We start from the raw sequence: 26632 nt of genomic DNA, 5'->3' as shown, positions 1-26632 counted from the left end.
AATTCCTTATTTTGAAGAGATGCATCATTTTGTCGTATGTGACAGCAGTCCTGTTAATTTGCTTTGACGCAACATACTCTCTAAAATGAACTGTGCCATTTACTGTCCACCAGATGGCATTGCTTTTCAAACAGCAGATGATGACATTCTGTATAAAATGACCATGTTTATAATAGATTCAGAACAGAGTGAAATGTTGTCCAATTGTACCAAATCCAGCTGTGATATTGTATCAGATTCCACATGATGCAGAATGGTACACAGTCATAGATTTGTGTAATGCGTTCTTTACAGTTCCATTACATCCAAAAGTCAGCAAATTTTCGCATTTAGGTTTGGTGAGAGTATTTTGGCATGGTGCTGAATTACTCAAGGGTATACTGAAAGTCCCTCCATTTTTAATCAAATGCTGAAGAAATCATTGGAAAGTCTAAAAATGCCTGGTAAATCTGTTTTGCTTCAATATATTGATGACCTATTAGTAGCATCAAGAACCAAAGATGCATGTGTTTCTGACACCATTGAATTGCTGAATCATTTGGCAGAAGGAGGACATAAAGTGTCTCCATCATAATTACAGCTTTGCCAACAAGAAGTACAATATTTAGGTCATAAGATTGGAAAAAGAATGAGGCAAGTGACCTCAGAAAGAATTTAAATTATCAGAGGAATGAAACCCCCAAAAAAGTGAGAATGTTTCTGGGAATGGTTGGTTATTGTCGAAAGTGGATACGTGGATTTTCTTTAATTGCAAAACCTTTACAGCGCTTAACAAAAGGAGATATGAAAGACCGTATAGTGCTGAATGAAAAAGAGATGGAAGCATTAGAGCAGTTGAAAACTAGCTTGTGTGAAGCACCAGCTTTAGGCATGCCTGATTATGAAAAAGAGTTTGAACTGTGTTGCAGTGAAAGAGAAGGGTGTGCATTATCAGTTCTGATTCAGAGGTATGGAAGAATGAGAAGACCAATTGCCCATTTTTCTGGATCCAGTGGCAAAAGCATTGCCTGGGTGTTTGAAAGCAGTTGCTGCCTAGATTGTGAGTCTGGAACAGAGTGAAGGCATAGTGATGGGATACCCAGTGAAGGTATATGTACCACACTCCCTTGAAATCCTCGCCACTAGGACCAATACACAGTATATGACAAACAGTTATTTAACCAGATATGAGAAAGAAATTTTGGGTGCAGACAATGTGACAGTGGCAAGATGTGTAAATGTAAATCCTTCAACGTTGTTGCCTGATACATTGGATGTAGAAGTCAAAAATGACATTGATCACAAATGTTTGGATGTGCTTGAGTATTGTACCAAACCAGGACCTGACATTAAGTATGAACCTTTGGAAGAATCTGATTTTGTGATGTTTGTGGATGGTTCATGCCTGAGAACAGATGAAGGTGTTTTGAGTGGTTCATATGCTGTATGTACAGTGGCAGATGTCATGGAAGCATCTTGTCTGAAAGGAATACGTTCCGCCCAAGTGGCTGAGCTGATTGCTTTGATTCGAGCATGCAAATTGGGAAGAGATGTTCGAATTATCATAGTGACTGAAAGTCAATATGGATTTGGGGTTGTTCATGATTATGGACAACTGTGGTCCCAAAGAGGATATATGACTTCTGCGAGATCACCCATCAGGAATGCTGAGTTTGTGAGAATGTTACTTGAGGCGATACAGCTGCCCATGAAAATTGCTGTCGTGAAGTGTGCAGCTCACAAAAATGGAGATGACTACGTCACTGAAGGTAACAGGTTTGCGGATGTAATTGCTCAATACTGTGCTATAAAAGTAGCTTCTATCAATTGGGACAGAGAAAAAGAACATGTTTCAAGTCCTTTGATGCTTACTAACATAGTTGAGACTTGGCAGGAAGTGAGAAAGTTGCAAGAAGGGGCAAGTGATGAGGAAAAAGGTACTTGGATAAAGGCAGGTTACAGGTAGAGAGAAGAAGACAAAATTTGGGTGTACAGAGATGAAAGACCAGTAATGCCTGATAGCATGATCTCTAACATGGCTCGAATGTACCATGGTCAAGCACACATTGGTTGAGACGCTATGATCCACCTTTTTAGACAAACCTGGTACAATCCAAAGTTTAGAATGATTGCTGAGAGTTTGTGTCAAAGATGCCTAGTGTGCCAACAATTGGATCCAGCATGAAAAACTGTTGTAAGCCTGGGAACCATAGGACGGGAGGGAAGTCCTTTCACTAGAATGCAGCAAGACTTTATCGAGATGCCACCATGTAACAGACTTCGATACGTGCTAGTAATCCTTTGTTTGTTTTCACGATGGGTTGAGGCATTTATCACAAGAAAAAATGATGGAGTTACTGTTGCAAAACTTCTTCTAAGAGAAATCATTCCACGGTTTGGTTTTCCAGTGACCATTGAATCAGATAGAGGAAGTCACTTCTAAATTTAACTGATACAATTAATATGTGAAGCACTGGACATTCAACAGAAATTGCATTGTGCTTACAGACCAGAGGCTTCTGGGGTTGTTGAACAAGTAAATGGAACAATCAAAATCAGACTGGGAAAAATATGTTTGGCCACAGGACTAAAATGGCCTGATGCTTTGCCACTTGTTCTAATGACCTTAAGGAGCATACCAGATAGAAAAACAGGATTGAGTCCTCATGAAATAATGATGGGAAGAGTAATGAGGCAAGCATGTGTACCAGTTGACAACTGTTATCTATAAATGATGATATCATACTGGATTACTGCAAGAGTCTGCCTGATGTGGTGACTTCTGTATTTCACCAAGTTGGGATTGATACAAGTACAAAGGAAAAGCATCCAGCTCGCAATCTGAGTCCTGGAGACTGGGTTTGAATAAAAGAGCACAGAAGGAGAAACTGTTTAGTTCCACACTGGGATAGACCACGACAAGTGATCCTAGTCAGCACCACAGCAGTGAAGTGTGCTGGAGTAAAGAGATAGGTGCACGCTAGTCATACCATTCGAGTACTCGAACCTGAACATCAGCATCTGGAAGAGACAAATAGTAGTTCAGATTCTGACACCGAGGGTAAAACAGACCAAACTCCAGATTCTGAAGCTTGACCTGTATGTTGACATCTGGCGATATCAGATACAAGTTCAGCATCTGAAGCAGAAAATTAAATAATTGAAATTACAGATTCTGAAGATCGACCTGAAAGTCGACATCTAAAAATACCAAGTTTGGACACTGACTAAGGGCAAAAGAAAACTGGTAAAGGTAAAAGTTCTGAAGGACAAACCCAAATTCTGAAGACAGGAACGTAAATCTCGAAACTGGTGAAAAGGAAAAAACTCACGATGAGGATTAGATTCCAAGTACCAGCTATGGAGAAGTTCCTTGCAAAATAACTGACCTGACAAAAGGAAACCCAGATTCATTTGATGAACCAAAAATAATAAAGTTCAGAATAAGAGGAAGTAAAATAAGGTCTGAAACAGAGTCTTATGAGAATGAAGAAGACACAAAGCTAATACGAAGCTCCAGGAAAACAGCTTGAAGAATTGAACGTGGGATCATAGAGCCTGAAATAAAAAAAGTCCAGAAAAGGTGAGAATTGGCCTAAAAATAATGAAGGACTGAAGTTCAAATTGATAAATAAAAAGAGAAATCAAGAGGAACAAGTGAATGAAATAACAAGCCAGAAGGACCAAATAAGAGAAAGTAAAGAAATTGTGCAAAGGCCAAACAGAGTAAGGAGACCAAATCAAAAGTACAGATCACCTGAATGGTCATACATTGCTCTACCTAATATAGAGGAAGTAGAATGTAGTCAAGAAAACCAAGACACTTTGGGTGAGTGAAAAGATTGAATAAATCAAATTGTGTTTAAACTGGAAACTGAAAGACGACCAAATAAATGAAGTGGGAAATTCCAAAAGGAAAGTGACAACACAGAAAAGAAAGATTTTTAAGGACACATATTTTTCATGTGCAAGAAATAAAATAGACTTTAGAAAGAAAAAGGATTGAAGGACATTGTTATAGTGTGGAAAGAGCTTTGTAAAAAAAAATCTAAAATGTCTGCTAATGATATTAAGAGATCAAAATGTGCAATTTTTCATAAATGGTATAGCATATGAATAATTTGTACAGGTTTATTAATGCTAGTATGGCCTATTTTAGCAATAGTGATCCCTTTTAGACCAGATTTTGAACATGGTGAAAACAATAATAGTAGAAGTGAAAAGATTCATGATTCAAAGAATGGTGTGAAATTTGTTGATTACACTTAATTGCATAGAGATAAATCAATTAATGACTTTTTAAAGAATGCTTTTACTAATCTTTTGTATGAATATGTAGAAACTATGGATGTCACGGATTGTTACGTCTGCATGCAGTTACCTGCATCAGTATCAGAGTGTGTGACCTACCATCACCTCCCTTTAACTTATGGAATAACATGTAGTGTATTAGCTAGTTTATTTTACAAAACACGTAAATTGGAATATTATTATTCTGATTCAGATGACACTTTTGCGACATTACCAATTACACATGGACTGAACAAAATGAAAATAGGTAAAGTCTTCCGTGAATATTTTCTTGAAACACAAGAACTAACTTTAGAATATGCTTTTAAGAATAACTTAGTATCCGATATCAAAGAAAAGCAACCGAAAGAAAATCAAAATCAACAATGTGGAACTTTGAAGATGAAAACCTTGATAAAAATAATATAAATGTAGCAATAAGTAAAGATATGCCACAACAAGGGAGACTGGGTATTCGTAGAGACAACACTTTGTATGACAATTATTTTGTAGGTGCAAGTGAATGTAAAGACAAATATATAATGAAAGGGGGATGGGGATTTAAAGGCGGAAATTATCCTGTTTTTCCTGCAATTTATTTTTTTGTGTGGAAACAAAGCTTATTATAGATTACCAGACCATTGGTACGGATCCTGTTATGTAGGTTTGGTTTTTCCCAAAATATTTCATGGAGATAGAGGAACTAATGGAATTCATGAGATAGGTAAACCATTAACACGTAGAAGAAGGGAACGTTTCCTAGAAATAATAGGTGACATTTTTGGAGCATTGATACCAGCAGTGGGTATATCTTTTAATTCAAATAAAATGCGAAAATTGTCAACGATAGTAGATCGTTTATCAACAAATACTGCCCGAGGATTCTTAATAGTAAACACTGAAATGGTTGCTATGAGAGCTATGGTGATGCAAAATCGACTTGCTCTTGATATTTTATTGGCAAAAGAAGGAGGAGTCTGTGGAGTTTTAAACACTGTTGTACATATATCCCAGACAAAAGTCAGAATATACTAAGATATATTAAAAATATTACTGAATTACATAAAGAAATTACTCCACTGGAGGTTGATGGTGGTCTATAGAAACTTGGTAAGAGTTTTTCTGCTGTAAAGAAGTGGTTTGTGAAAATAGGTAGCTCAATGATAGGGAAAGTATTAATTCCACTGACTATAATACTTTTTGTAGTATTAGTTTTAAGATTAGTGTACAAATGTATTAGAAAAAGAAAAACTGAAAAATTGATAAAAAAGAAAATAGAAAAAAGTAAAGAATGTGAAATGAGTGAAATAGAGTTGGAGGAATACAAAGAAAAACGTATGAGAATACAAAAATACAAGGTATAAAGGATACTAAAGTCTAAGCTAAACCAAATGAAAGAACCTGAAACATGTTTATTTTAAAATTTAGTTGGGGTGTTTTGTGGTGATAAAATCACCAAAGGGGGAGTTGATGGAGCAGGGAAGAGACAAAATATTTTGTGTACCCCTTGTAAAGTCAACCTCTCATAAAAATAACATGTATTACACATGTGGAACATACGAATTAATCAACCAAGCATGCACAGAATAAAGTTACACATGGGAAAACTAACTTGCTGATTTGCAAAAACTAATTTACTAATAAAATGAAGAAGTCATACTAATATAGAGCATTGATTTTTTAATAAATAAAAGTGTGTATTTGTGCTTTTGATCAGATGTCTGTGTGGCAAAATAATAAACTTGGTAAGTAAAACACGCATACATGTTGCCTTTTTGCTAGGTAACCTCTAACAAGGGAAATTAGAATGTTGGGAGGTAAACAGTCTGTCTAAAGTTCTAAATCTAACGTCTATTGTGTTTGTTTTCATGTTAGTTCCCATTGAGGCCTGTGCGGCCTAGTTAAAAAATGGCTGTTTATGCGAGACTTCGAGAAATATGGCCCTACGCATGCGCGACTGTGTCAGAGATGTTTGAGCGGCCTGTGCTCAGAGTTAAGGATGTCAATGTCAGCTTGGCCTAGGATGCCGGAGATGTGCCAAAGGATGCTTGAATTTGAAAGCCTGGGAAAATTGCGTGCTGTAACTTCATGATGTATAAAAGATACAAGGACAGGATGACAAATTGCAAAATGGACAATTTTGGCCGTGAGAGCCTATGCAAGGATGACATAGCAAATTATGAACTGGTTTGGACTAGGAGGACATGGGGTGATCTTCACCACCCCTCCAATGGACCAATGAGAAATTAATATGGACCCTAAAGTTTCAATTTGAGTCAGATAGTTAGGAGAAAAGGGTATAAAAGAGCCTGTACGAAAGAGGGAAAAAGTTGGTTCCGTGAATTTTATTGCGCACCACGACATGCTGCTGGTTTGAATGATTTTCGGTGCGAAAAGACTTTGAATTATTTTTGGACTTTAAATTTTGATGAGCAAAGAATTGAATCCGGAGTCCGTTTGGGAGGTAAACATCTAGGAGCTTAGAAAGACAGTCAGCTTGGAAACCTGTTTCGTTGCAATTCTGTCATCGTCTATGGCAGACTGGTAATATGTTTTTCTAACTTTCTATTTCTTGAATGTTTTAATAAATGCTAAAAAAATATTTTCTTCTTAAAATGCTATTTTCTTTAAGGCCTGAATTTAGATAACATTTTCTACAAAACTTCTGAGTCTGTGTTTCTTTAGAATAAAAGTCATGACAAGGTAAATAATGAAATCACTGGAAGAAATTCTGTCAAAAAGTGTCTGGGAAGGTAAAGCTCAGCGGGTCAAGTCTGCAGGAGGTGTCCGAGGAAGAAGTGTCGTCATCAGAATGCTTTGGGTCGAAGATGCGGTGAAGATTTCTACATCGGAAATCTCCAGTGGGACGAGGTAGAGGGCTGTCACCAAAACAGTTCCACAAGGGCAGATACGCTTTTGGTGAAGGTCCGCTGAAAAGGATTTGCTGCTGCGGAGAAGAACATATCGGGAGAAGCAGCAAAGTCAATCTGATCAGCTATGCACTACAAGCGGATAGGTAAGCAGGTTTTTGGCCAAAATATTTCTCGGATTTGGGAATTGGCCATCCGGGCACCTTTAGCACCACAACCAAGGGTCCATGACTGGTGGGACACCTCTTGGGGTTCAGGACTTATTCTGGCTGGGTTCAGGTGTGAGTTCAAGATGGTGGAAGTCTTTTATGTCCCTGTGGCTCTGGACAAGAGGCCATCAAACCGTCTCTTGGAGTCACTTCTGGGGGTCCTGGAAGCAGATTAAGATGTAGGGCTCAACAGCAGAGCTAACCTTTGGGATTTCAAAGTAGGTTGCAGGCGGCAAAGGAGTCCTCACAGTAGTGAAAAATGAATTTCAGAATGTTTCACTACCAGGAATGTAGAACTTAAAAGTACACATCCAACCTTTAAATTACACAGCATCCTGCCATATGGAGTACCTAGGGCCTACCTTAGGGGTGACATATGTAATAAAAGGAGAATGTAATGTTTGGCAAGGGGGTTTGAATGACAAGTAGACAAGGCAGTTTAGCACTGCACTCTGGCTGCACTGGCAGACCTGGGACATGATTTAAGGGGCTACTTAAGTGAGTGGCACAATGAGTGCTATGGGCCCACCAGTAGCATTTAAATTACAGACCCGTGGTATATGGTATATAACTGTACAAGGGACTTAAATGTAAAGTAAATATTCCAATTGGGCATAAGTTAATTTAACTCTATTTTAGAGGGAGAGCACAAGCACTTTAGCACTGGTTAGCAGTGGTAAGCTGCACAGAGTCCTAAGGCCAACACAAACAAACTCAGCAAAAGGTGGAGGGTAAAAGGCAAAAAGATTGGGGGTGACCCTGTAGAGAGAGCTAGGTCCAACACATTTCAGTAGCTGTTTGCCTATTTTAAAGATTGGTTGAGGCCTACCCAACTAGGTGATATGACAGCATGACAGTATCCAAACTGGATCAGTGACATAATATTGAGCACACAAATATCGTGCCAAAAATATAATTCCCACAAATATCATTTTTCTATACACATAAAGGTAAGTACAAAAATATCGAGTTAAAAATATTGTTTATATAAATGTCATTAAAAATAAGACAAAAATTTAGTTTTTCAATAAATACACAGTTTAAAATAGTAAATATTAAACATTTTAAAACATAACTATAATATAAAGCAACATTGAATATTAAAAATAAATATATATTTATTTAAGGCTAGGCTATGTTCTACAATTTTGAATTTCACTCTTGCAAATGGTGCTTTAACGCCTATATTTACATTTGAACAGCAATGCTATCTCTGCTGGGGTTTACTTTGTTAACTAGCTTGCCAACAGATTCAGTTCAGGAATTGACATAGTCCATGAATATGCAACTCACCTTGATTTCTCATGTGCACTGTAGCTGCATGTCCATTCACCCAGCCTCATGCCCAATGCTTCATGAGGATCAGAGCCCTTATTAGTTATATGGCGCACTGTTTTTGTTTGCACCATGTCACACCTTTAAAATGGTGTGCCACGCAAAACCGGGACAGTGTACTCTATTACAATGAATACCCTGCCCCCAGGGCAGCTGCGAAGAAGTGATGCTCTCGGAGCAGCGCTCCGGATGGCTTCGGAAACTTTCACACTTCCATCTGGGGTGCCACAAGGTTCAGCACTTAGTCCGACCTTATTCAACATTTATGTGGCCCCACTAGCGGAAGTTATTAGGTCTTTTGGATTTCAGCTCACCTCCTACGCTGATGACACTCAGATTGTGTTATCGCTGACAGAGGTAGCTGAAAAGGAGACTGGGTCCCGTTTTCATGGTTGTATGAGGGCTATATCAATCTGGATGTCCTCCAACTGCCTAAAATTAAATTCGTCTAAGACCGAGGTCTTGAAATTTGGGAACAATCCCTGGGTCTGGACCCTGGAGTGGTGGCCTGAGGACCTTGGTAAATGCCCGGAACCTGTTAGGAAAGCTAAGAACCTTGGAGTCCTGGTGGACTCTAGGCTCTCCATGGGAGAACAGGTGAGCATGGTGTCCTCAGCCTGCTTTATGGTTCTAAGGGTAATCAGGAAAATTAAGGCTTTTTTGACTTAGAAAAATCTGAGGACAGTAGTAACAGCTCTTATACTGTCACGCTTGGATTATTGTAATTGCCTATACCTCAATGCCCAAGAACAACACTTTAACCGACTGCAACTGGTTCAGAACGCAGTGGCAGAATTGGTGACTGAAACTCCTAAGTTTGTCTCTGTTAGAAGCGAACTGAGAAAACTTCACTGGCTCCCAGTGAGACTTAGAACTCGCTTCAAAGCTCTTTGCACTGTTTTTAAGGCAGTGAATGGAATTGGCCCAGAGTTCCTTAGACATAGGCTACAATGGTATATTCCAGGCAGGAACTTAAGATCCTCAAGTGCTAAACAAGTACATGTGGCCTCTTTAAAAAAAAACAACTGGGGAGGTAGAGGTTTTATTGTTTGTGCATCTAGAGCTTGGAACGACCTGCCGTTTATGCTTAGGAATGCCCCAGACCTCCCGTCCTTTCGCAAGGTTTTGAAAACTTTGCTCTTTTCCCAATAAAGCTATTACCTCTCCTACAGTCAGCACCTAGCGCCAGGACACCTTTGGGTAACCGTGCGCTCTACAAAACTAAATAACATAACATTCAGTGAAATATGGATATCTGTGACATATCTGATAGAAATGTTTGGATTCAGAACAAAATCTTGAGAACATGGAAAGATCCTGCTCAAGTGATCTGCATGTGCATTCAGGCTTCCCTTGATATAAACTATTTTTGGAGTCAGTAAATCGTGCTTGCTCCAGTGACAAATCTGATGAGTCAACTAATTCAAAGGGAAGAAAACCGTTCCAAACTGGTTGTTTAGATCAGACATGGCAAACCTGTTGGCTATTCTTATTAGCAAAGCTTTGCCCACTAAAAGATTTTTTAAATCCTGACCCGCCTTCAAGACAGCCATAAGTTCCCTTCAGTTGGAGGATCTGTTGCTCATGGACAATGTTGAAACCTTCTGAAGGATATAATTGTCCATTACTGCCCCCCAATTTATACTCCTGGTATTGGTGGTGATGACTATTGGATTGGGATAAGGCAACCAGGTGTCCTGTGTCAGAGATGTTGAATCCATCCATCATGGTAAAAGATCCCATATTGATTCGTTTTTTGTTGTTGTTTTTTTTGTTTTTTTTTTAAAGTTTCCAAAACCTTTATTGAATCATAGAGCATGGTACATCAATGCATGAACTTCGAATAATGACATGAAACATTAGAAAGCATATTTAGGCCATCTTCCCATGCTGTATCGTACATGTCATGAATCAAAAAGTAAAGAGATAATCAAACGTCTCCCCGACCCTTCCCTCCCCCCTTGACATAACATGGATAGATTCGTGAAAAGCTAAGGTCCGTAGTAGTCCGGAAGCAGTCTATATGCAGAGCAACGTACACATAGCGATGTAAGGGTGTCGTCCACCTTCAGTAACCCACCCTCCCAATTGCCAGTAGGGAGACACAACATTCAGTTTCTGACCCCGACCCAGAGATCTGAATTAGGTCCAACCTTGTTTGAATACAGAGCAAACAACAAATACACATATAGGCCTAGCAGCAGGTAAGCGAAACCAGAGTATGTGCCGATAGGTATTCACTCCGATGTCTCAGTGAGTGGCGTTGCAGTGGGTAAAGCCTCCCCAGCTTGACTTTCTTCTTCCTCGGCACTCAACCTGAGGAGATATGTCGTGAGTGGCGCCCATATGTCTTTCGGCTGTGAGGTGATGGGTAGGAGCTCAGCATAGTTGTGTAACCTCTCTTGCCATGTGGACAGGGAGTGAATCAAACATTTGAACTTGGGGGCGCGGCCTCTGCCCCAGCGGCATGCAATCAAGCGCTTAGCAAGCAGCAGACTCAGGGCCAGAAATTTTTTGTGTGCTGTGACTACAGAGTGCGTTAGTCCCAGCAGAGCCTTGAGTGGGCAGGGGGTGATGGGCACACCGAGCATGCTCGTGAGACCTTTAAATACCTGATCCCAGTACCTCGCTATTTGGGGGCAAAACCACGCTTAATGCATGAAATCGGCTCCAGTGGCGCCGCATCGAAGGCAGCAGTCAGTGTCTTTTAAGCAAAACTTGTGCAATTTGGCAGGTGTGTGGTAGAGCCTGTGAAGAAATTTATAATGGAGTAACCGCAGTCTGGTGTTACTGGTGACGGCTTGTGTTTGAGTGCAGCTGGTCTCCCACTGTTCGTCAGAGAGGGGTGTATCCAAGTCTCTATCCCATTCCAGTCTAGCTCTAGCAGGGGCAGCGTTAGGCGCATTCGGCGCGTGTTTGTAAAGCATGGATATGACATGTCGAGGGGCTTCAGGTTGTACCAATGCATGAAGGGGAGCAAGTGTATCTGGTTCAGCGGGGAAAGAGGGGGTTAAGGCTCGCACATTTTGCCTCAGTCTGGTAAATAGAAAGGTATCCATAGTAGAAGGTGTCACTTCCCCGAAAAATTGTTCCGCCGTGCGGAATGTGCCCTGTACGTAAAGGTCTCCCCAGCAGCCTATTTTAAATTTACGGAGCATTACGTGACATATTACTTCACACATGACCTGTAGCCTAGGGTCGTTAAGCAATGTCAGGTTGGGTGAGTAGGCAAATGGGTCACCCATTACTTTGAGAAGACGTCCCAGGCTTGTACAGTGCAGTCCACAGTGGAAGGGTCAAGGCTCCTCTGACTGACGTGAGTATGAATATATCCAGTGGGGACAACTGGGCTCATATAGCCTTCTTCTACTGCCAGATGAGCCATATAGGGTGGAGGGTGATACCAGTAAACCGCGAAATGGGCCTGCGCGCAGTCGTATTACTTCTCAAAATTGGGCACTTCAAATCCACCCAGATGGAAAGGGAGCATAAGTGTATCTAGGCTGAGTCTGGCTTGTTTCCCTCCCCATATAAGACCCGAAAGCTGGGAATTGAGGGTGCGGAAGAAAACGGTGCCAGGGTTGTATGGGATATTAACAAACAGGTATAGCAGCTTGGGTAGTATGTTCATTTTTATTAGGGAAATGCGGCCCGCCATGGAGAGAGGGAGGTGTAGCCATTTCGTGATATTGTCTGTAATTTTGTCCATCGTGGTGCCATAGTTGGCACGCATCATTGCTTCCTTGTCCCTGAGTATATGCACCCCAGATATTTCACCTTCTCCCGCTCCCATTGCAATGACTAGTCGAGTTGGAAGATTTGTGTGTTATCCGTGAGTGGGAAAATAGCAGACTTAGACCAATTAATCTGGATTCCAGTGACACCTCCGAATTTAGTAATTTCGCGAAGTATCGGATTGAGGTTCACGCAGGGGTTTTCAATATACAAGGTGATGTTGTCTGCATATAGTGACACCAGGAGACGCCGGGAGCTATAAATGAGGGAGCGGTGGTTGTGTTTTTGCCTAAGTATTGCAGCTAAGGGCTCAATTGCCAGGGCAAAGAGGATGGGGGACAGTGGGCAGCCTTGTCGGGTCCCTCGCTGGACATGAAACGGAGCGGCTCTGGACCCATTAAGGAGTACAGAAGCAGAGGCCTGGTGATAGAGTAGTTTCACCCAGTCCAGGAAACTGAACGGTAATCCCATATACTGTAGTGTACCAAGCAAGTAGTCCCATTCAAGGGAGTCAAATGCCTTGGTGGCATCAAGAAAGACCGTAACGGCATCACACTTGGGGTTAAGATCTTGAATCACAGCGTGAAGTGTGCGGAGATTATGGGATGTAGCCCGATTAGGCACAAACCCAGCTTGGTCAGGAAGGACTAGGCGTTCCATGAGGAGATTGAGTCTCGTGGCTAACACCTTAGCCAGTATTTTAGTGTCATTGTTCATAAGGGAGAGGGGCCGATAGAAATCGCAGTGTGAAGGGGACTTACCGGGTTTAAGTAGAGAAGTAATAAGCGCCTCCCTCATGGTGCAGGGCAGGCTGCCCTCCTCCAGGGCTGCGTAGTATACCCGTTGCAGGATGGGGGCTAATATAGGGGCATAGAGTTTATAAACATCGATAGGGAGGCCATCGGAGCCTGGGGCTTTGCCAGAGCGCATACTCATAATGGCGTTCGTTATCTACTCGAGTTCCAATGGAGCATGCAAGAACTTTTGTTGTCCCTTACCCAGCCACTCCAGCGCGACGTCTTCAAAGTATGTTTGGAGGTCAATGGGTTCCCCCCTCTGTGATGTGTACAGTGTATGGTAGTGGTCTCGAAAGACGCGGAGGATATCATGGAGGTTCCTGTGTACGTCCCCATTGTCATCTTGTATCTCTGTGACGTAAGTTGTAAATCTAGGGGGTTTAACAGCATTTGCCAACGCCCTCCCCGGTCTGTTCCCCTCTCCATATATACGTGCCATGTGTGGGCGCCCTAAAAACGTTCCCTCCTTGTCTGCCACCTGTGTGTATTCAGAAATTTTGCTACGTAAATGCAGGAGAGTGTCGGGGTCATCTGGGCTGCGCGTTCTGGACTTCTCCAGCTCCTGAAGCTCGATTTCTAGCTTATGTAGTTCGTTGCGCAGAGACTTCAACACTCCACCTCCCTCGCGATGCACCATCCCCTGACGGTAACCTTAAAGGCCTCCCAGACAGTGGTCATACTATCTACAGAGGAGAGGTTGCGTTCAAAAAGTCGCGAATATCTTGTTTGAGTTCGGCCTTAAAAGCCGCATCTCGAAGGTGAGCAGGATTGAGACTCCACGAGAGGTAGGGGGAAACATTAAGGGGCACCTGGATCTCTACAAGGACCGGAGAGTGGTCCGAGAAAGTGCGAGCAAGATGCACCGCTCGGGTCAGCCAAGGAGCTAATCCAGCAGAAACAAACACATAGTCGAGTCTTGCCCATGTAGAGTGTAAGGAAGAGTAATGTGTGCCTTCTTGTAAGGTAGGGTGGAGATGCCGCCACGTATCTACTAGGTTGTTATCGGCAACGACCTCGCACAAGGTGCGCTGCATGTTAGTGTAGTGTGTAGGGAGCGGGCGGGACCTATCGACAGACGGTTTCATAGCAGTGTTAAAATCCCCTCCTAGAATAATGTGTGTGATGCCTAAAGTGTGTATCTTACTCCATAACATCATCAGGGTGGATGGATGGTCTACATTGGGGCCATAGAAGTTGGCTAATAATATATCATGTGAGCATAGACGACCCCAGACCAAGCAGAATCTGCCCTCATTATCCGGGTCGCATCCTGCAGGTATGAAGGCCACCCCTTTTTTAATTAAAATCGTGACCCCCCTAGCGTAGTTGGAATATTGTGAGAAGGTGCAACAAGAGGCCCATCTAGTTGCAAAAGTAGGGGGCTTGGCCGGGCGAGAGGTGCGTTTCCTGCAAAAGGGCCACATTTACGCCCTGTCTGTCAAGGTATCCTAGTACTTGTCTACGCTTTCTCGGGTCGTTCAGGCCTCTTATATTCCAGGACAGTAATCTAATACTCTGTGCTTGATCAGTGCGGGTCATGGTGGTTGGGAAAAGTGTATGGTAGAGAACGGTGGTGCAGCTAACGAGTGAGTGCACTCAAGTGGAACAACTGTAGTACTAGCAATACATAGCATTTGTAATTGATGTAGTAATGGTACCCCGGACTTAGGACAACTGTCCCCCCCTCCCCCCTCTCCCATGCTGGCTACCCCAACTTGCCAGGAAAAAGCCATCCCACCCCCCATAATCCTTCCACTGAGAAGCTGCTCCCAGCAGAGACAGTCCCAACAAAAGAAAGTCAGTCTCAACGGGGAATGCCCTTAGGAAAAGAGGGCCGCCAGGGGCTCCCGCCCATAATGCTCCATCTCCCTATTTCACCCATCTACCACCACCTGGGTCTCAGGGGCGGAAAACAACGGGGTGGAGAGGAGCAGTCCAGGGACATTAGAAATTCTTTGGACTACTATAGTGTAATACATCACCAGTCAGCAGGATGTCGTCTCGGTGCCCGGAGGGGGAATCCTACCGCTGGATGAGTTCATCACGAAGGGGGCACCTCAAGCGGGTTCCGACATGGGTGAATGAGAGCGGGACCGATGCCGAGCAGCAGCTTCTCGCGAAGCCGACCGTCTGTCATGTTTCAGGTACTCTTCAGCTTGATGAGGCGTTTGGAAGATGTGCTGGCGGCCTCGATGGTGGATCCGCAGACGTGCAGGATAAAGCATTGCATACTGGATACTGCGGGATTGGAGCTGCTTCTTCACCGCCAGAAATTTATGTAGAGCCTCCTGCAGCGCCTGCGTAAAATCTGGGTAGAAGGATAGTGTGGTGTTCTCAAAGCGAATTTCCCCCTTCTCCCGTGCCAGGCGCAGCAAAGTGTCCCTGTCTCGGTAGTTGAGAAATTTCATGATAATCGGACGGGGTGTCGCTCCTGGAGGAGGTTTGGGCGCCAGTGACCTATGTGCACGTTCGATAACTAAGTGCGCCGAAAAAGAGTCACGGCCAAATATGTCGCTTAGCAAACGTTCTAGGTAATCCTACAGGCGGCCAGTGTTTGTGGATTCTGCTAGGCCCAGCAGGCGCACGTTGTTCGGCCTGGAGCGTGCTTCCAACTCCTCATTTTTGTCCGCAATTACCTTCAAGAGTTTGTCCATCTGTGTCACTTGCTGTCTAGTTGTGGTTGCGCCATCCTCAAGGCCTGAAATCCGTTGTTCAGCTTCTTTAAGACGCTCCTCGTGCCCATCCAACTTGGACACCACATTGTCCAGTCTAAGATTCATAGAATCTATTTTGGAGTCTATTGAGGTCAGGCTTTTTTGCACGGTGACCAGTAGGGTTTTCCAGCCATCATCTTGCGTCTCTGGGGGGTCCGCCTCAACCGTATTTTTGGAGCCGGCACCCGGTGTCCTCCGGCCCTCGAAAGGCAGCTTCGACTGCCTGGGTTCCGTTTTCCCCATCTTGACAGTCTGGGCCGAGCAAGTACGCTGTAGATCAGGGTTCCGAACAGTCAGCCCACGCTTCCCCACTCGGCCGCGCAAATCCAGGGCAATTGTGCTCAGGGCAAGGCAAAGCTGAGCTTGGTAGCCGGGCTAGCAGTGCCAGTAGGCGCAGGTAACTTGAGGGACAGGTTCTAAAGTCACTGATGGACCAAGTGTGAGCAGTCTCGATGATCGAACGAACTCACCCCCTTTAGGATCTGAGGATATGATGTGGCAAAGCACGCGGAAGGACCTCCAGTGAAAGTAGCCACAGGCAGCGGCGGCAATGCAGGCAGCAGTATCTTTCACCCACCCTCGGCAGGTTCCAGGCCAGCGAGCAGGGCCCCCAGAGGCAGACGTGGGTTGGGGCGTCCCAGGAGGCCACAGAGGCAGCACCAGGGCCAGGCGCGCCGGAGCCGTGCCGCCGGGTGCCACGAAATGGCAGCCGATATGTAGGAGGCGGGAGAGGAACAGGGGCCTGGAGGCTATCCCCACCGGCGTAGTAGTTTCAGGGCAGTGCAGGTGTGTGATTCTGTAAACTTGGCGGGGCACAGTCCAGCAGGCCCCAGGATATCGCAGCCTCTGATAAAGTTTGTAGGAGTCACAGAGCCCAGCCCCCAGGAGGACACCAAAATGGAGGTCGTGGGTCCCTCAGCGCCACAGGCTCCTAGCTGCACTGTGTCCCCACCGCTCTCACTGCCTCACGCCAGGGCCGCCGTATGTGATAATGTCTGGGAGGTGGGGGGGCTCCACAGGATGTCTCGTGGCCCTGCTGTGCCAGCTGGAATTATTATGTTGGATGCCGGTGGCACGAGGGGGGGGAGGGGTCGGAGGCACCGCGGCACCGGCCTCTGGACGTTTGGGTTCCGGGGGGAGCGGCAGAGAGCACAGCGGTGATTGTCCCGGTCAAGTCAGGACGTCGCACGAGGGAGCAGGGCCCTGCACCTGGAGTGGCCTGCTAGGCCCCGCAGCACCGGTCTCCAGTAGATCGCCGCAGCTGCCGAAGTGATCAGGCACCTCCACAGCTCCGTCCCGCGGCAACTTCAAGCACGCCTCCCGGGCTCGCCGTAGGGGGTATTGTCCTGAAACTTCCACCGAGTGTGAAGGAGAACCCACGGAAGGGATCGCGGGTGTCTGCAGTCGGTTTTATGTGGCCAGGATGGGGGTTATGTTGATCTTCGTCCCCGGTCGGGCAGGAGCTCTACGCTAGAGCGGCCATTACGCTCCAGCGCCACCTAGCGACCCCATCCCATATTGATTAGTTCACCAGAATCATCCTTTGTAGCAACCCCAGTGATCCAGTCTATGCCGAACGATGTCTCCTAGATGCAGATGTGCCCAAGGAATGATGACCAGTATACCTGCCTAGAGGGAAAAAAAAAAAAAAAGAAATAATGTGCAATCTGCGTACCAAGTAAATCTCTAATATATACGAGTGTTGAAAAGACAATTATCAGCCATTATTATGTCTTCCTGAACTTCTAACCATTGTCTCACCGGATCCTCAAACGTATTAGCAATTTCGTTAGGCGACGCTGGAACTTCTTCATTCTGACCTCTGGAATCTCAGGGCAGTGTTGACTACTGCTCCAATATACTCTAAGTTCTGACAAGGGGACAAATTGGATTTTTCCCAATTTAAAAGGAAGAACTCTCTGGCATCTGGATCATGACTTGTGTATCCCTCAGCGCTTGTTCTTAAGTAGGAGAATGAATCAAACATCGTCCAGATAAGGATGGCCTATAATTCCATGGGAATGTATTATCCTGAATACTGGTACCAGCACTTTCCTAAAGCCTCTGAGGAAAGTTTTGAGGCTGAAAGGAAAGACTTGAAACTGTCACTGTTCAGTAGCCAAACTGTATTTCCAAATGTGGATCTGGGAGTTGAGGAGACACCTTCATAGAGTAGCCCTGTAATTCGGTTTAGTGAACACAACTGTTTGAGATGAAATACTCCCATCTCTGGTAGAACTGTAGTAATTGACATCCAACAGGAACCTCCTGACTTTGCTGATAGTCAGGCGCCCTGCTTGTGTCAACCCCTGCCTCCAAGTTGACACAAGCAGGGTTCCTTGAAGGTAAAACTGATGAGTAGCTGCCCCAGCAGCTGCCATGGCTGAGGCTCATAGACTGTCAAATATCAGATCTGATTTGCCTCGATCTCCATCCTCCCAAGGAGCTGTGAGAAATCTCCGCTTTCTTGAATACAAGAGGATAGTGTCTGTAAGTCCTTGACCAGAGATTGGGAAGTATAAACTGCATACATTTCTGATATAATTGCAAGGGTGAGTCTGGTGTGAGACCTCTTCAAGGCATTGTCTTCTTTGTTCCCAACAGATCTACCAAATGCACATCCTTTAAAAGTAAACAATCCTTTTCTGTAAGAATGGCTAATAGACGATCCACTGTGAAACTCTGAGGGAGTTCAGGTTCTACTTTGTAAATACATTTTGGTGTAGAGGCTGGATCACAATCTCTCCATTGCCTTTTGAACACAATCATCATATGAGGTATGATTGGTGCTCTAGGAAGGGGAGGTCTATGAAATTGGTACTGGTACCCGGCTGCCACTCCTCGCTGGTAGTTGAAGGTTGGAGGATTGATAAGTAATTATGAGTTTAATATTCTAATTTTGAATACAGTTCCCCTCAAGAGTATGCAATTCTTTTCTGAAATTAGTCTTCTCCTCATAATACGCAGGTGATGTCCAAGATGAAACAGAAGTTGGAGAAGATGCTGAAAAATTAGACCTCTCTGTGGAAGGAGAAGATGGGGGATGATGAAATTCTCTACTCTGCTGGCAATTCTAAGCCTCCAAAAGAGATTTCCACATTTTCTGGATTTCCGTTTTAGAAAATGAAAGGGGCTCAGTTCTCCTTCCCCCAGAACCAATACTGTGAAGGTATTTGTTGGTAGACGTCGTGGGAGAGTTGTGGTGTTTTTTGCGATTGTTTCCCATTGATGAGCAACACGCGCTCAACACACGAGAAATAAAATAAGGCTGCCCTTTATATGATCCTTGGAGCCTTAGAACTAGGCAGTGCAGAAAATGTCAGTCTGACTGACACTATTTTGTCACAAAAATATAAATATTTACTTATTCTTCTTTCTTTAATTCACATGCATCTTTCCATACAAACACTGGTTGCCAACTACCCTGCTGTGCTGCGCTCTGCCCTTAATGACCCCTGATTGCTTGTCTGCCATTTAGAGGATCATTATCTTGAGCTCCCCCTGCAGACTATCGAACATGCTGTACCATCGATGGAATAGTAAGGGAAGAGGTCCCCACACCACTACCCATAATACTATAAGTGGGCCGAGCACCACCAAACCTGTTTATCTGCAGCAGTATAAAAGTGGGCCCATGCACCAGGTATGTAAGGGGAATCCTGGGCCAAACCACAACGCTATCAAAATAAAGCGGGCCTGTGCAACGCAATTATGGGAGTGTCTGAAAAGTTACCAAATAAGAAAGCAATGGGAGATGAGCCCAAGCACCAATACCACCCAATTGTAATTTTATGAACAAAAGGCTCTTACCTAAATGCTGACGTTTGAAGAGTATCAAAGACAAAACAGGGGGCCCAAGCACCCCTGGAAAATGGGAAGTGCCCATGCAGCTCTCCTGAAATATCCTATAATGGGAGTGCACATAGAAAAACAGCAAAACAAAATGCATGGGAAGAGGGGTTTTATGGGAGGAATCCTTAGATTAATAGAGACTGGAAAAAGGCTTTGGAATGGGTGAGCAGCTGACAGTAGTACTATCACATTGCTGAGCAGCTGACAGCAATGCTATCACATTGCTCAAAGAAGTAAGAAACAAGTAAGGTGAACAGGAGGTAAATCCCACTCACAATTTTCCTTCATCTGCATGTAATTGTTTCTTACCCCTACTGTCATGGCCACCCAGTTTACAGAGTCAGGCGTTTCACTGTACATCCCAGGAGGTTGGCCTTTTTGGGTAAGTCCGTGGAGATGCAAAAAGATGGTTCCCAAAGATTTGAGGGCGGGGGAGGGGAGTAACCATTGCTAAAATGTAATAGAACTGTAATGAACAAACCTAAGTTAAGACTGTTGGTAAAAAGAAGTAGGGTTGTCAACAAATAGCTTATAAATAGACTTTGAAAGCCCTTTGCAATCTATCTAGAACAAACCAGAAGGTTCTGGAACAAGCCAGACGGTTCAGGAACAAACCAAAAGGTTCTAGAATAAGCCAGTAACTAGACATTGACAAAACATGTTAATCCATCTTGAAGAAGTCAGAACATTCTGAAACAAGCCAAAGGTTCAGTCTTAATATGGTGGCAGCCATCTTTAATTTCAGGAGGTTATAAATGCCACTCCCTTGGACCACATCCTTTGCTAGGCAATCGGAGTTCCAGTGAAGACATCACCCTTGTTTCTCCCACTGACCCAAACTACCTGTGCATCCATGAAATCTTCCTCTGTGAATCTTGCACTTCCTAGAGAGAGTTCTCTGTGATCTTCTAAAGATAAGAGACAAGAGAAAGCTAAGTGCATTTGATGTTTACCTCCTTCAAGGAAACACAGGCATGTCAAGAATTTGAGGCAAAGGAATCATAATTGAGAATCATTAAAAGAACATGGGGAACAAAATACAAGATACTTGCTTCTTTACATGGTACTTAATTACTATTCTGCAAATCGCTCAATCTGCCATAATGAGAGAGAGACCGTTAGGAAACCATGTGTGCCAAATCCAGAGGCTAGTTTAAATCTAGTAAAGAAACAACCAGAAGAAAAATAACTGTTTTAAAGGATTCTCACGTGAAGTACCAGGTATATTGAGCCCAGATTGAGAGAGACAATGTAAATGATTGAAACTGTAAATCAAAAGCTGTAAAGGTTTTTCTTTTTTTGAAAAAAATCTAAATTTGTTCGTTGTTGTTGTTCAGGCACTCGCACACTGATAGGCAGATGCCAGATGAGCCTGTAGGGTGATACAAGGAAGCTGTCTTTGTGTCAGTGGTTGGCTATTTTCTTATTTTGTCCCATTCCCCTTGGTAGTCCTACAGAATGAGTGCTGTGTACAACTCGCTTGGTTAAGCATCAAGTGGTGTGGAAGGACAAGCATCATGCATCGCTCCTACTGGGCTGGATATCACAGGTTAATCGCTCATTGTCCAGTAATTGTGGTATTGACACCTACTGACCTACCATTTCCATCTTGAAGTACCATAGCAGTTTGAAAGGAATAAATGAGCAACTGGACAAATGTACATTAGTTCCTAATCAGTACAATACTGTCACAAGTAGTGACTTATAGAACACCTACCAGTAAATACACGGTTCTATCTGGTACTGAAGAAAGCCGGGCTGACCCTAGGGGCAGCTCAGTTCCAACTAAACATGTAGACGATTTACCTAGATATAGACCTTCTGGCCAACTCCAAGAACATCTAATATTGTTTTTAGTTTTGTCAAAGGGCATCCAAAATAAACAGTGTTACGACTTTTGTCTTAGAAATTCTTACCTAGCTTTGTAGATCCCAGATAAAATATAATACTAAGTGTCCCTTCATGAGAGCGGTTGAGCCCACCTAGATGTATCTACTTGAGTGAGGACTCAATGACGAAGAATGCCAATAGAATAAATGTGGGTGAGAGTTCATTTAAAAATACTCTATGCCTTTCCTGCAGAGGTACAGAAAATACAAAAACAAAAAAGTAGAAAACCTCTCTAGGTAGTGTCTCCTACCTTTTACTGTTGCCTGCTCTTAACAACAAAGTGTCTCATTACAAGGTCCCCAAATGGGGGAATGTTGTTTCCACTCCTTTGGAGTAAACAATACCAAGAGTCCCGTTAACTATTGGGGGGGGCAATTAATGGAAATTTTGGGTTGAACCCTGAGAATCTTCTGAATAACAAGGAATGACAAGGGGATTCTGTTATTCTGGGTCTGATTCCCATGGTACTTCCTCATTCCCCCTTGCAGTTTCCATAAAAAAACTTAAAGGTGCTATTTATTAATTTGAAGGGTGAAAGCATTGTCCAAAGGCTAAATAAATGCAGTAGTGTAAACACCTAAACAATTACTTGCCTCGCAAAATAATGTTTTCTTTCAAATTGCGCTTATGCTGTATTTTTTAAGGACTCACAACACTCTAGAAGAACAACTTTTCTGTGTATCTATAAGTGTAAATGGAAGGATACTTAATTCCTTGTTCCACCTCTCACTGTTGTAAACTTTATTATTATGACTTTGTTTGTAATTCACAATATTATTTATGCTTTTTTGTTTGGTTGATAATAACATCTATTATTTACCATATGATTTCCTATCTGATTTGCTGGCTTAAGACTGAGTGCTATATCACTGCTACAAAGCATCACAATACACATGCTTTCCCCCTAAAATAATTACTGCATAATGACTTCAGCTAATTGGCTTATTTATCCTGTAAGGCCAGAGCAAATGTCACAATGAATGGACCAATGGTGTGGAAGTTAATTGTTATATGTGAGCTGAAGTGTATATTTACAGCACCCACAAATATAGCAAAACAGTATGGCTTCAGGGAGTAGCATTGTGCTTTAGGGTTTTGCTGCAGTTCAAAAAGAAGCAGTAACATATGGGAAGGAAACAATTTTATATCTATTCTTATATATTAGAGAAGTGACCCCTGAAGCATGGCTTGTAAACCTGCAGGGCTAGGCGCTTAATATATCGAAATATTGGGGATAGAATGCCTCACCGCAAACAATTATCCATTAGCTGTTTTCAATGTGTAGGCAAAGCTATATTTTCCATGAACAGCCCTAGCTCTAAATAAAATTCTTATTTTTTATCCATGCCTGGGAAAGTCTTAGAACATTGGCTAAAAGTTATTTTCACTTAGTTTAAAAAATGTAATGGAATGATTTTGCCCCCTTGTGGTTTTTAGAAATAAAAAGGGACAAATTCTAAAATAAACCTTTGAACCAATTGAGACAGCACATCTATCCCAGCAGTAAAGGGTCTTCAGTGGCTACAAAGTCCAGCTACATCCTCTTGTCGCTTTTGGTGCCAAATCTAATGGCTTCCCTAGGAGCTCAATGATGATGTATCCAAGTTTGAGGAACTCTCCCTGGCTGGGCTAGAACCATGATCTCCTGGAAGACTCTGAGCTCCAAACACTGGACTTGATCCAGCGAGGCTCTCAAACAACCCTCCCAACTCATCTCACTTAACCCAGGAGCTGACTTATTTTACTCATCGGTGGGGCCCATAGCACCGCGAATCACACATTTACACACCACACTGCTCCTAAATCAGTGAGAACAGAAGGCGAGCTGCTGGACAGCGGCGTACCTTATTAATCTAGCTCAAAATGTTTATACATTATATACAGGTATGTACATATTCTCTTTTTCTAAATGTATTCGGGAACAACATCAAGGCACCCCACTGTTTTAGTCGATGGACCAGCTAGTAGAAGTTACTTCATGGAGATTAAGACCAGCTCAATCACAATACTGGACTGCCAACTGCCAACTGCCAACTGCCAACTAAAACTGAGCCGGCGCTGAAAAGGCAACTATCCCAGGCCCAGTCTCTCTGAGCCCCATCAAGGGCTCACCCAGTACACCAAGCTCTTTGCAGGCACCAGCCGTGTTCATGGGTCAAAGTCTTGCCACTTACCAGTGATCCCCCGGCCGGTCCTCTCACCACTGCCCCTCAATGCACGCCAGGCACGGTCCAGTGAATACGGGTGCTGGCGGCTCTTGCGTACCCAAGTTAGCGGGCACACAGAGAAGGGATCAGGCCTAGAGCCAGCAGTGCAGCACACCTCTTTCTCTGGGCACCTCCCCACGCGGCTCCAGCTGGGGGCAGTACACCTCGCCTGGCCCGCTCAATCTGCAGCTCGGTCCCCAATCACTTGTACAGCTGGAACGCTGCCCAGACACCGCCTCGCCTCACCATCAGCAGCCTGGGGAGAATGGAAAGGCCAGGGGGCTGCAGGTCAAGCAACACAATCTCAGGTTGCCCCAGGGCATGTGGGAGGAGCTCAGGGAGCCCCCAGCTCCCATCACAGCCGGAGCAGGTTACAGGATGCAGCTATCTCAGTTCCGCAAAGGCCTCTTCCTCGCTCCGCAGCTAAGCAGCAATTAGTTTCCATGAGTGTCATAGGGCCCCAAAACTCAGCACAAAACACTCCCCCAAAATTACTGGGCCCAGTGAGCCAGTCTTGGGGGATCGATGGCTCCCAGGGCAGCAGGATTATTCAGCCCTCTGATCTGCTAAGTCTAGCTCGCCATGCCTCTGGCACAGACTATTGTTGATTGTTTTTGAAAAAGCATTCAACAGCATTTCTTTTCCCTATATATGAATAATATAGTCTTTTATATTTTTGACCGTTCCCAATATAAGGCTTGGCCTTTTGGGTGGAAGCGGGCATGTTGGGTTTGTGCGTGGCCATGGAAAATTGACCTCTTTTGCCCCCTAAGTTATATAGGCTTTGGACCACATTTCTTATTTTTTTACACGCGACTGCCTTTGCCATGGGCTTGCAGCCTAGGTACTGCTAGAAGGAGATCTTTCTCAGCCCTTCCCACTGGAGAAGACAGTAATACAAGAAAGTCCATACTCACAATTATTATTCGCTATTGCATTGGAACCCTTAGCCCTTGTTAATATACAGAACGACCAAACAACTGGACTCAAATGGACAGCAAGAACAGATGACAAGATTTTGCTGTCTGAGGATGATGTTCTCGTTTATCTGAGCAATACTTTGAGCACATGTCCAGGTGGGATGCAAATATTAATTGAGTGCATACTCCAGCCTCAGTACTAACTGGAACAAAAGCAGATGGATGCCCCTGGATCCAGAGAACACATAAAGGTCTTGGGTTGAGTAGACTGGCATCGTTGTTAACAAATGTAGTACTATATATATATATAGGCCCACAACTCACATATGTTGGGGAGATAGCACAAACACATAACATTCTATCCCTCCTCGAGAATAAATGCAGAGACATGCAATTCTACCCTCCCTGCAGCTGTCAACGCTGATTAAACTTGCCTTTGTAAAGAATATTTCTCTTCTAAGTCCTATATACACTTGAGATCTATAATTCCTCCCCTGAAAGTTCTCCCATACTCTAACAGTTACCCTCATATCCTTCCATGTGGCAGAATTGTGAGCAATGGGAGGGGGCACCCCCAAATCCAATTGTCAATGATAAAAAATCCTCCAGAGAAACCTCATATGCCACAACTGTGGTGATGGAAGTGGGATGACTTCAAACCAGCAAAAATGGTGGAATGGCAGGATAACAGGTCAAACCATCCTTGGACTGGTACCATTGTATCTGAGGAGTTCAGACTTGAAAGCTTCAATGGTTGGGATAGGTTAGGAATATCAGTCCTGGGCAATGTGATGCCTGAAAGCGTTCTGAGATCCTTCACCAAAATGCAAGGCAAATTTGGTCTATTATACTTAAAGTTCTACAGATATTTTCAGCTGTGTCATGCTGTAGCTCCCTAGATGATTTGTCATGAAATAACCCCTTAGAGGCAAAACTGACTGTTACTCTCCTGCCTCAAAAAGGGAAAATATCATCTTTACATAAAACGCTAATTATCAATTCTACTGACACCTTCCACAGGCTCAGTGAGGTTTGGGAGAGTGACAAAGGCCTTCTGGAGGACTAAGAATAGACATTTGCACTTATGGTGAATGGCAGCCATCTCAACCGGTATCAATGGATTCAGTTCAAATACCTCCAGCAAATCACCGCAGCTCTGGATAGACTATGGAATTTTCAGAGGGGCCCAGGACTGGAGTGTCTTAGATGCTGGGCAAAAGTTGGAGCTTTCTTTCACATAATAATTAGGTCATGCCCTGTGATTAGACCCTTTTGAGAGGGAATACATGGAACATTCTAAAGCATGCTATAGCTCCCACTAGATTTGACACCTCAAATTGCACTATTGAATATACCTGTTGATGAAGGAGTCACCTGGGCGGAAAAGACTTTTGTGAGATTGGGTCTCACATTGGGGTAGTGCGATATCGCCCAGAATTAAAATAAACAAGCTCCCCCAAGTCTAACTAAGTGACGACAAGGTATAGGCAGATTTTGCCTCCTCAAACCGCCTATTTATGAATCCAGAGGCTGCTCCTGTAAGCATGGGAGGATATGGGGGCAGTGGGAGGAACACCAAGATAAGGAGGGATACCCCTAAGAAGTTACTGAGCCCGGCATGAGGCCAAGGCAGAGATGGTAATTGCTACGTGTATAGCTAATGGAACCATGGGTGATGTGGATGGGAATACACAAGGGACCAAAACGTATATCCTGTAATCTAAAATGTATGCTTGAACTTTCTGATGCCTACAGTTCATAGATAATGTTGAATGTAATGTTTGTAAATAGAAAATCCAAAAAAAGAAATGTATTTAAAAAGTTATTGTTACAA

This window comes from Lissotriton helveticus, chromosome 2_1 (assembly GCF_964261635.1).
Source record: "Lissotriton helveticus chromosome 2_1, aLisHel1.1, whole genome shotgun sequence".
Lineage (NCBI taxonomy): Eukaryota > Metazoa > Chordata > Amphibia > Caudata > Salamandridae > Lissotriton > Lissotriton helveticus.
The sequence above is the reverse complement of the archived record's forward strand: the minus strand, read 5'-3'. Positions refer to the sequence as shown.